General features: G+C 39.5%; 1 protein-coding gene across 1 annotated transcript in view; it reads right to left on the bottom strand.

Moving 5' to 3' along the window:
* Nucleotides 1-8612, bottom strand: part of LOC120534597 (solute carrier family 41 member 2-like) — a 75887-nt gene extending 67275 nt beyond the window's left edge. Inside the window, exon 1 of the mRNA XM_039762186.1 lies at nt 8412-8612. The gene's annotated coding sequence lies outside the window, so the exon portion shown is untranslated. The remainder of the gene's footprint in view (nt 1-8411) is intronic.
* Nucleotides 8613-11420: the final 2808 nt, after the last annotated feature.

Genomic DNA, 11420 nt, shown 5'->3' with positions numbered 1-11420 from the left:
ACCACACTGCTTCCTCCACAAAACAGCTTTCAGCCTAATAGTGTGGTTTCTTCTAGCATACATTTTTCACCTTGAAAAACTGTCTTTAACTGCTGCTATTGAAATTACTGAATGTTATGTCCAGATGTGAATTGCGGTCGCTGTTCTGTAAACAACTAGAACATAATCAAAGAAAAATGTTACACTCATAATCACTCACAGTCCTCCACTACACATGAAGAAGATCACAGACAAATCGGAAACTGTTGGTGCTGTACTTATTTCAATCATGATTCAGTGGTTCACAGAAAGCATCTGAAACATGGGTGCAGTTGTGCATACATAGATATTTCTGCAATATGGGACACAGGACAGCGTCAGGAGCAATGTTCAGTAATGTTATAGTGATTATTAAAAATAACTTCAATTTGATTTAAAATTCTTACGAATCACAACACAGATCTACTTCATCATATTGTGGACTTGGAGTAATGTCTTCTGAGAAAAAAAATGAAAGTAATTACTTTTGCTCACCCAAAAACATTGTTGTTTTACTATACCCTCAGCAAGAGCAACATAGCATGCACTATAAAATCCAATAACTAGCTCATGTTGCTTCTTTCTGTTTTACCATGGTTTAGCTCCTTCATATAATCTGCCTTTTCATTTCCCCAGTATTATTTTACTGTTTGTGCATACAACATGCCCTAGAAATTGCACAATGCTGAGTGCTGTTTGGCACTGTGAACTTAGTATAGACTTGCAGGTGGTCTTGACTCTTTCACAAATGTAAGGTTTTGATAAAAATATTGTCATGTGAACAAAATACAATGGAATTCTTATATTCCACATGACCAACACACACTACACTGCCACTCAGTGTAAATATCCATCTGTAAGATATGCAAAAAATACAGTGTAATACAGGTTTAATATCCTAAATCTAAAAACTCAAAATACTCCAAAATCTGAATCTTTTTGAGTGCAAAAATTACACCACCTATGTTGCCACTATTTTTTTTTTTACTGCTAAGAGATGTGAAAATTTATGTGTGGATTCCAAATGGAATTATTCATTCTGACTTTTTCGGGTCCCCCACAAAGCATCAAGTGCTACAAAGCTACTACACACGATTGACAACAATTGGGGGATAGGGACAGTTGTCTTCTATGAAGTGCCACAAAGCTAGGACAATGGACACAACAGAAAAACAGGGTTGGGATCCCCCACAAAGCAGTGTGCACCACGAAGCACCATCACTCAATTAACTATTCGGGGGTTATTGATCCATCTTGAGGACTCAGACAGTATTTCCGTAATATATAAAACCATTTTACAGTCTCTCCCTTTCAAAGATCCAGGAGTACAGTGGGAAAAGGATCTCTCACTCAGCATCTCAGAGAAGGAGTGGAAGGTAGCAATGCACATAATTCACTTGAGCTCCATATGCGCAAAGCATACAATTATTCAACTCAAAATTATATATCGAGCACATCTGTCTCGTTTAAAATTGTCCAAAATGTTTCCAGGGCAAGATCCAATCTGTGAACGCTCCAATCAAGTTCCGGCCTCACTGGGCCTGCACCAAACTAACATAATTTTGGACCAAAATGTTTAAATGCCTTTCAGGCAGCCATGGTGTCACAATCCCTCCTAACCCACTAACAGCTGTGTTTGGTGGACTCCCAGATGGCTTAAAGTGGAGAAGGACAAACAAACTGTATTGGCCTTTACTACACTATTGGCACGTAGACTTATCTTGCTCAACTGGAAGAATCCTAAATCACCTATTCAGCAGAAGTATGTGAACAAACACTACTGAGGCACTTACTGTATATACTAACAGCAAAATGCCTGTAGAGTGCCTCACTGTGAGTGCCAAGTCAAACGTTTTCTTTTCTTTCTTTTTAGTCATTCTGGTGTGTTTTTAGACTACAGATAAAAAAATATGAAGTCCAATCTTAAAAAAAGATATTAAACCTATAACTCGGGAACCAAGAGTGGGAGGTGAGAAACAAAGAAATGGTTATAGAATATTTTCTGACTTTTCAGAGTGAGAAAAGGCTCATTTCAATCACTTTTCCCAGTACGAGTGGATGGATGTTCAAATACAGACTTTTCAAGTCAATACAGGCGTTTTCTTACTGTTGTTCGGAAAATGTCAGACTGCCAGAGTGAACAGCAAGTTAACATCAAATTTCCTGTGAAACTGAAGAAATCTGCAACAGAAACTTTTCAAATATTGACTGAGGCTTACGTTGAAGAGTGTACAGTGCATCCAGAAATTATTCACACCGCATCACTTTCTCCACATTTTGTTATGTTACAGCCTTATTCCAAAATGGATTAAATTCATTTTTTTTCCTCAGAATTCTACACACAACACCCCATAATGACAATGTGAAAAAAACATACCATACAGGCCTGATTGGTGGATTGCTGGAGAGATGGTTGTCCTTCTGGAAGGTTCTCCTCTCTCCACAGAAGACCTCTGGAGCTCTGACAGAGTGACCATCGGGTTCTTGGTCACCTCCCTGACTAAGGCCCTTCTCCCCTAATCGCTCGGTTTAGATGGCTGGCCAGCTCTAGGAAGAGTCCTAGTGGTTTCGAACTTCTTCCACTTACGGATGATGGAGGCCACTGTGCTAATTGGGACCTTCAAAGCAGCAGATATTTTTCTGTAACCTTCCCCAGATTTGTGCCTCGAGACAATCCTGTCTCAGAGGTCTACAGACAATTCTTTTGACTTCATGCTTGGTTTGTGCTCTGACATGAACTGTCAACTGTGGGACCTTATATAGACAGGTGTGTGCCTTTCCAAATCATGTCCAATCAACTGAATTTACCGCAGGTGGACTCCAATTAAGCTGCAGAAACATCTCAAGGATGATCAGGGGAAACAGGATGCACCTGAGCTCAGTTTTGAGCTTCATGGCAAAAGCTGTGAATACTTATGTACATGTGCTTTCTCAATTTTTTTTTTAATAAATTTGCAAAAACCTCAAGTAAACTTTTTTCATGTTGTCATTATGGGGTGTTGTGTGTAGAATTCTGAGAAAAAAAGTGAATTTAATCCATTTTGGAATAAGGCTGTAACATTACAAAATGTGGAAAAAGTGATGCGCTGTGAATACTTTTATGTCTCGTGGAGCCCATTTTTTGTCAATAGATGATGTGAAAGCAAAAATGACAGACGTCCTCAACAGCCTTTCAGAAAATGATATGCAGAATTGCTTTGAATGTTGACAATATCATATGCAGTTGAATGTCAACTCAGAAGAGAAGTATTTTGAAGATGATCATAGTTAATTTTATTGATTTATTAAATGGGACAGAAAGATATGGAAGAAGATGATCCGCTGTGGCAACCCCTAACGGGAGCAGCCGAAAGAAGAAGAAGAAGAGTAAAAAGCTCCAACCGCGGTAAGTGATGTCTTGGTGAGGGAGACATTTTATTTGCAACTTCACTCTGTGATTGATAGGTGCACAGGAGGTGACACTCATCTGGACATGGGTGACCTCAAGACAGCCACTGCCACTGACAGGGCTGGCTATGTAGACTGTGTCGTTCCCCATGGGTCTGGGAACTGCAATGAAAGTGGTTCCATGTTCCCTGACCTTTTGCAAAGAATTGAACTATTGTGCACATCCAAATCTGTTCCTTGGAGAGTTGCAGTCAGGGCAGGTGTTGGAACCGTCCTTACGGATGACGTTGCAGTCATGACCTCCTGGGCTGGCTACTTTAAACAGCGGTTTAAAGCGGAGCCTCTACCTAGGACTTTGGATATCTTCAGGCTAATCCTTCAATTCGCTGTGAACCACCCAATCTTACTGAGATTGCACATGTAGTGAACCAGCTGAGGGTAGGGAAGGCTGCAGGGATCTGTGGTATCCGGGGTGAACTTCTCCAGACTGGTGGTAAGGCTGTCCTCCATGTAATACAAGCAATCTTTGCTTCCATTTGGGAGACAGGCATCAACCCAACTGACTTGAAAATGGGACACATCGTCCCTATCTGGAAAGTGAAGGGTGATCACCTGGATTGTGGCAACAATAGGGGGATAACACCGCTCTCAGTGCTGAGTAAGGTTCTTGCTAGGATCATCCTCACTAGGATCTGTGATCACCTGCTCACCCTTCAGCGACTGGAACAGTCTGACTTTACACCTAAGAAGTCTACCATCGACCACATCCTGGCACTGAGGTTTATGATCATGCTCAAATGCGAATATTGGCAGAGTTTCTTTGTAGTCTTGTTTGATTTTCGTAAAACATTTGACTCAGTTGATCAAGCTGCCCTGTGGATCCCCTGAAGTTGCTGTATATCATGGCCAGCCTGTACACTGGTACTGTGAGTGCTGTGCAGAGTGGAGGTAGAACCTTTGTATTTTTACGAGTTGATTCTGGAGTTCATCAGGGGTGTGTTCTTGCTCCTGCTCTGTTCAATGCTTGTATGGCCTGGGTGTTGGGCAGGGTTGTGGGGTCCAGCAGTTGTAGGGCAAATGTTAGCGAAGAGAGATTCACTGATATTGACTTTGCCGACAATGCAGTGATCTTCCTGGGAGTCAATGGCGGCTCTGATTGGGCCCTCGAGAGAGTTAGCAATGAGTTATAGTGTCTGGGTTTGCAAGTGTCCTGGATAAAAACCAACATCCAGACCTTTAATGACCTCTTGGGCACAGCTATCAGCGGGGGGAACGTCGACCTCATTGAGAGGTTTACTTAGCTCAGCAGTGACATTCATGCCTCTGGTGACTCTGGTGGATTGGGAGAGCATGGGGATCATGGGGTCACTGGAAAGGGGTGTCTGGTGCTCCCGATATCTCTGCAAAGGGACGAAGGTCCAAGTCTTTATAGAGTCCTGGTGCTTCCTGTTTTGCTCTATGGTTGTGAGACACTATCCAGTGACCTGAGATGGTAACTGGACTCCTTCGGTATTGTGTCTATTCGGAGAATCCTTGGGTATGGCTGGTTTGACTTTGCATCAAATAAGCAGTTGCTCATGAAGTCCCAGACAAGGCACATTACATGCATTGTGAGGGAATGTCAGTATGGCACTATGGCCAAGTGGAGCGATTCCCCGAGAGTGATCTAGCTTGCAGGATCCTCACTGTTGAAGACCAGAGTGGCTGGACTAGGCCAAGGAGACACCCACATAACAACTGGCTGCAGCAGATAGAAGGTAATATTTGGAGGGTTGAGCTGGACCTCTTGTCTGCCTGGGGAGTTGCCAATGGGGATCCCCGAGCTGTTTCATCAAGTGATGGGTACGGCACCATGCTGTATCAGTGCATGCTGCCCAACCTGACCTGACCTATTGGCAAAAACCAGTATGGTGGAAAACAATGGCTGGCTGTAAAATGAACAATACATAGCTGCAATACTTAACTCTCAAACTAGTTTCACATTTTATTTATTGCATAATACTGCCACAAAGAACATGAATAAAACTAGAAAATGTTGCACTGGTTTCCAGTTTTCATTTAGGTTTAGAGCCAAATTTAACATTGTTTCTTACAATGTCAAAGATAAATAAACAGAGTACACCTCAGCTGTATTGAAAGCAATGCAGCAACCAGCTCTGGCCAGGATACTTGCCCATCAAAGGGCCCAAAAGCACAAATGCCAGACCAGCATCTTCGAGATGTGGGACAAACCACCCCCACCCCCCGCACACACAGTGGGTGAACAAGGAAACTCGACAAAGACAATATCAAAGTATGGGATTCAAACTCAATACAGTGAATTTGTGAGGCAGCAGCATTAACCAGTGAGCAATATTTTGAAATAGTTTACTCTTACATGAGCTTCTGGTACAGATGTTCATATTATATAGTCAGTTATGTGTACACAATAAAACAGTGACAATCATCAACAGCAACATATTACGAATAGTATTAATAATAAAAAGTAATTTTACATTTGTTGTCAGCTAGAGTATATTAAAAGACAACAACAACATGTACTTTCATAGCATATGTTCATACACAGGTCTTATGTACATATAGACAGTGATAGGGTGGAAAGAGTTTCTAGTTTTAGGTTCTTGGATGCCTACATCTCAGAAGATCTCACTCACAAGTGCAATACATACACAGTGACTAGTTGAAAAAGCACAACAGCAACTTTTCTTCCTGAGAAATTTCAGGAAGGTTATCTGTCACAAAAGCTTCAGCTGTCTTTCTATCTTTGTTCCACTGAGAGTGTCTTGGCTAATAGGATACTCATGTGGTACAGCAACAGCTCAGCAGCTAAAAGAAAGGTTATCTGCAGATAATCGTAAAAACAGCAGAGAAATTACCAACACAACTTTGCCTACCTTGGAAGACATCTACGCCTCTCGATGTCTGCGTAAGACATCCAGCATCATAAAGGACTTGTACCACCCAGTGTACAAACTGATTGAAATTCTACCATCAGGGAAGAGATATAGGTCCATTAAATCACAGACCACAAGACTGATGAACAATTTCTACTCCAAAGCAATTACTACACTAAATTCCATAATGAAATCACACATCTCAAAGAAATAATTGTGAAATTTAATATTCATCATCATTATTATTTTTATTTGTAACTTATGCAATATTCGCAGAAAAACTTATTTTTGTCATATGCTGATAATTGTGTAATGTGTGAGCTCTCTATGTGAGAATTATTAGATGTGGGGTTTTCAAAAGTGTAGTTTTGAGCATAATTTAAGGTAGTGTAACGGAATCTCATTGTATGTGTTATGCAATCACAATAATATGCTTTACAGGAATTCTAAAGGAAAAATTAAAAAAAAAAAAAATTAAATTAGTTACGAATAATAATGGATACATAAAAAATAAATCAATACAGGCTTACATAAAATAGATATATAATTAATAGAAAGGTGGAGTCTTTACATACTGCATAGTATTGTATCATCACTATCTAATATTGCCAACTCATTTTTTCATTCCGGGCAGCAGGATGTAGCATTGTTATTTTGTCAAATTCCTTTTCCTAGGTATTCAAAAAGCACCAAGACAAACAAATCTCAGACTACCCAGGGAGGTGGCATACAGCACAGTACATACTTTATAGGGCAAAAATGAGTGACCAAATGGCCTAGGCCAGCTAAACTTTCAACTTGCATTTTCCAAAGGTTTATCTTAACCACAACCAATTGAAGGTTTTGTTTTATTCTTCACCACTGCTAACTGTTATTACCTTTTTATATATATATATATATATATATATATATATATATATATATATATATATATTTTACTCTACTTTGTATCTATTAATGCCATTAGAAAGTAGTATTCCTCTAACCTCTAGCAAACTTAGAGGCCAAGCCAGGACAGCTGAATCACCTGAAGAAACTACTTAAAACTTTTTCATGACCTCTTAACTACCTCAAAGGGGGTGAGGGGAGTGGAAATTGATTGTTTTGATGATGATAATGATCATAATGCAATTTTGTCTGTTTTGTACACTGGTCACTAATCACTTCTTTTGTGCGTTTTCTTTTTTTTTAGTACTTGCTGGTGGTGCTTTTTTTTAGTTTTTACTTTCTTTTCTGACTCTTTTTAGCCATTATTATTATGGCTAAACTTGAGCTACTTTCATGTATGACACATAAATAAATGATGGCGCAGTTAATGTTTATACGTGGAGTTTGATGTATGCTTTACGTATAGGCTGAGCTGTATTTTCATTATTACTGTACGTTGTATTGCTACGTACGCTTGTAAATATATGTATACATTCTCAGCGTTGCTTACAAGAAACTAAACAAAAAGAAGCACATATTCACGAAGAATGGTAAAGTCTTTACAACTTCCAAACAGGGGCTAAATCCAGAAATGGAGTAACAGTGCTAACCACTGAGCCGCTCACCTGAACGTATTAGGTTAAGGAGAAACCACTCTTCCGGGCTTCACTAACTACACAAAGGCGGTGACAGTGACACGTTTCACACATCCAGGGGCGATCGGTAATATATGCTATGTTTAGATAACCCTCCACTTTTTAAATGTCACAATTTCATGTGATCTGAAATTCACGTTGTACTATTTTCCTACAATCGGAATGAACACTTGCCTCATTAGCTTGGACACAGGTTCACACAAACTGAACAAAGAGTAAAAAGGGGAGATTACAGTTTAGAAGATGAAGAGAATCATGACAAGAAAATTCCATCACGGACGCGTACCGGATCTAATAGCACGGGGTTTAAGAGTCAAGTTCAGCTATTGAAACTTCAGGGCGCAGGATATCAAATTACATTCCGTGTTGCCAAACAGTCACCTCAGCCTGTAATAAAATACATTGAAAAACGGTTGCTGTTTTGGTACTCGTGTTCAGCGAAGATTCACTCCACACGTTTAACAGAAACGCACAACATATAAACGACACACCACATTTACAACTAGATATAAAACACACACACACCTACCAGGAATACTTAGGCATCTGTGTCAATCGCTTTCAAAACATGCATGTTGTTTTATGAAGTCACAGCAGTGTACTCCCATGTTCTTCAGCTTCTGTAACTGCTTCTCCACACCAATTAATACTCTTTGGTCTTCTTCCTCCTACTATCCTCCCATCTGTATAACAGGCAACCAGCCAGCCAACTCAACTACAGCACCGCGGGTACGCGCACGCAAGGACGCAAACACGCTCACCTCCGGCAGACTTCCGCAGGTCGATTTTGCGCATGAGCATACTGTTGATGATTTTTTTTCCATTTAGGAACTACCAGAGACGCAGGCATTCAGCAGCTAGACTTGTCGGATTAGCGATATGCTGCCAACGTTAATGGCGAGGGGTTTTCTTTTCTTTTTTTTTCACAATACTTTGCGTTTCATGGTTCACAGATCCATTCAGGAGAAACGTAGCTAGTTGTTATATTTTCAAAACACTCCACAAGCTGTTATTACAAGATTATTCTTGACCTTTATTGTAAATCGCTTTGGATAAATTAAAAATGTAAATATACTTTTTAAAAAGACCTTTATGTTTCTTGTGATAATTCATGGTATGTATTTAAAATGTTCTGATACAATCAGTGAAAATATATCCAGTATGGTCTGACGTGCCAGGGAATTCTTTGAAAAAGCAGGCTTTTATTCAAATCAGTATTGAATTCTGAGATCTTACGAATTTTTCCCAGCAGGTTTAATACTATAAATGAGTGTGGGTGTGATACATAAAATGCCATCTCCTTAGTGTAAAAAGATACCTTTTGTTCAGGAATCCTTTTATCCCTGACTGCTTCTGGACTAGTATAAAGTAACGTAATCCTTTACTTTTATTGCAGCCAACCCACATTTGCACAATACAGTAAATAGATACACCATTCAACTCTATTAAAGGTTTTTTTCCCTGCATCCAAAGATAGCAACACTTCTGAACATTAAGCATCTGTAGGTGAATGCTGCAAAGATGGAGGAAAAAGAAGATATTTAACTAATGACACAACACCTAAATAAGAAGTAGAAATGTGAAATGAATGTGGTTGGAATAGGCAAAATATTAGTTTTGCATGTTCGTGATGCTCATGTCTACAGCAGGCAGTGCCACATATCAGATTTACTGTTAAAGGGTAGAGTCAAATCATAGTTACTTCAGGTTGTTTGTGGTAATGCTGGAATACAAAAAAAAAAACCTTCAGCAACATATTCATCAATGTATATTAAGCAAATGGCAACCAAATCTTTGTTCTTTCTAAAGCCAGGTGGTCAGCACAGTGCATGGTATTATATGTTATCTGTATAGATGTAACAGTCAGATGATGCTGGTTCTGACTGCTGTACAGCAACATTTGTTCATTTTTCAGCAGCCTAGTCCTTTTGCTCAAGTTGTTAAATGTGGGCCCTCAATTAATGTTTCATAACATCTACCTGAGTACCAAGTTCTTTCATTCTGCTATTTTATTCCCCATTTTCCCCAGTTTTTGCTAGAAGCAGTTGCTTAGTTATCTACCTACCTCATCCTTCATACCATTGGTATCACTGGTATCTTTATACAATCTTGCATTGATCTGTTTCATTTCATTTCAGGTTTGATATTTCTCCAAATTCTTTACTTTATTATTATTATCAATCAGTGTCCTCAGATCAGTAGGATTCTCTGTATTATCATAGAAACAGTGTTCCAGCAGTGTCTTATACCAATCAGGTGTCATGGCCATTGTCAAAGTGGTTATTTATGAGAGAAATGATATAGGAACCCCTGGGTGTTTTATTCAGTACATATATCACTATTAGTCTTACTCGGGGCCAGACTGGATAGTCAGCTGCCACTGGCTTTGGAGTATGTAGGCCATGAGCTCTCTGCAGGTAAAGGGCTTGGCTTAGCATCGCCTGGGTCATGACTCTCATCGATGTCATCTTCTGTATCTGTATGTGACAGATCACTGTGCATCACTGTCTATAATGTTGATTTTCTTATTTTTTCTGAATTCTGTCTAGGAACTCAGTAATGTTCTGGCTGATTCTAGGGCATGTATATGCCCCTAGTTTAGTGTCATCTGTATCAGATTTCTAGGTACTTGTTAATCAAGATAATTACATGAATTAACGTACAAATCGGTTTACGACCATAAAGTTCGACAAACTTTTGCATCTGTTCACGACCACACACTCGCTATATGAACAAGCCAGTTTCCCTTTCGGTTTGTGCGCCAATGATTTCTGCACGTATTCAGTCTCTTTCTGTGCATTCCCTGTGCAGCGAGAAAGAGAGAGAGAGATACACACACACAGACATGCACACGTGAGAGAGAGAAAGACACACACACGCGAGAGACAGACACACACACACACGTGCGTGAGACAGACACACACGCGCACGTGCGCAAGAAAGAGAGAGAGAGAAGGCTGGATGCATAAGGCCGAGAAGGCAGTTAATGCATCGGGCTTGTTTTTAAAGAGATTGATTCGAGCATTGTTTTAATCTCGTATTTAATGAAGTTTTTTTTCTATTGGATTTTAACCTCCACTTCGCTTCTGTTTACAGCGATCGGCTCATAGCGTGCATTGTTGCAATGTTACTTTTCTTAGTGGTTTATTTAATTATGGATTTTTCAAATGTTCATTTTTTTCCCTGTGCTTTAAACTCATTAAAAAAAAAGTTTTTTTAGCGAGCAGTTCGTAGTGCTATAGCGTGAACTCTTGCAGTTTTAGTTTTCTTTGTTGTTCAAGGTTTTCTCAGTGTTATGCAATGTTTTTTCATTTAGTTTACTATTACACTGTGCATTCTATGGTATAATTAACTAAATTTGTGCTTAAAAATCTTAAAAAATATATATTTACATACAGTTTGTACGTCTGGAACAGATTAATTGTATTTACATACAATCCTATGGGGAAATTTCTTCGGTTCACGACCAAATCGGTTCACGACCAGAGTTTTGGAACAAATTATGGTCGTGAACCGATGTTCCACTGTATGTTGCTCA

This window comes from Polypterus senegalus, chromosome 8, assembly GCF_016835505.1.
Source record: "Polypterus senegalus isolate Bchr_013 chromosome 8, ASM1683550v1, whole genome shotgun sequence".
In the NCBI taxonomy this organism is placed as follows: domain Eukaryota; kingdom Metazoa; phylum Chordata; class Cladistia; order Polypteriformes; family Polypteridae; genus Polypterus; species Polypterus senegalus.
Note: the sequence above shows the minus strand (reverse complement) of the source record. Positions and strands in the feature narration are given on the sequence as shown.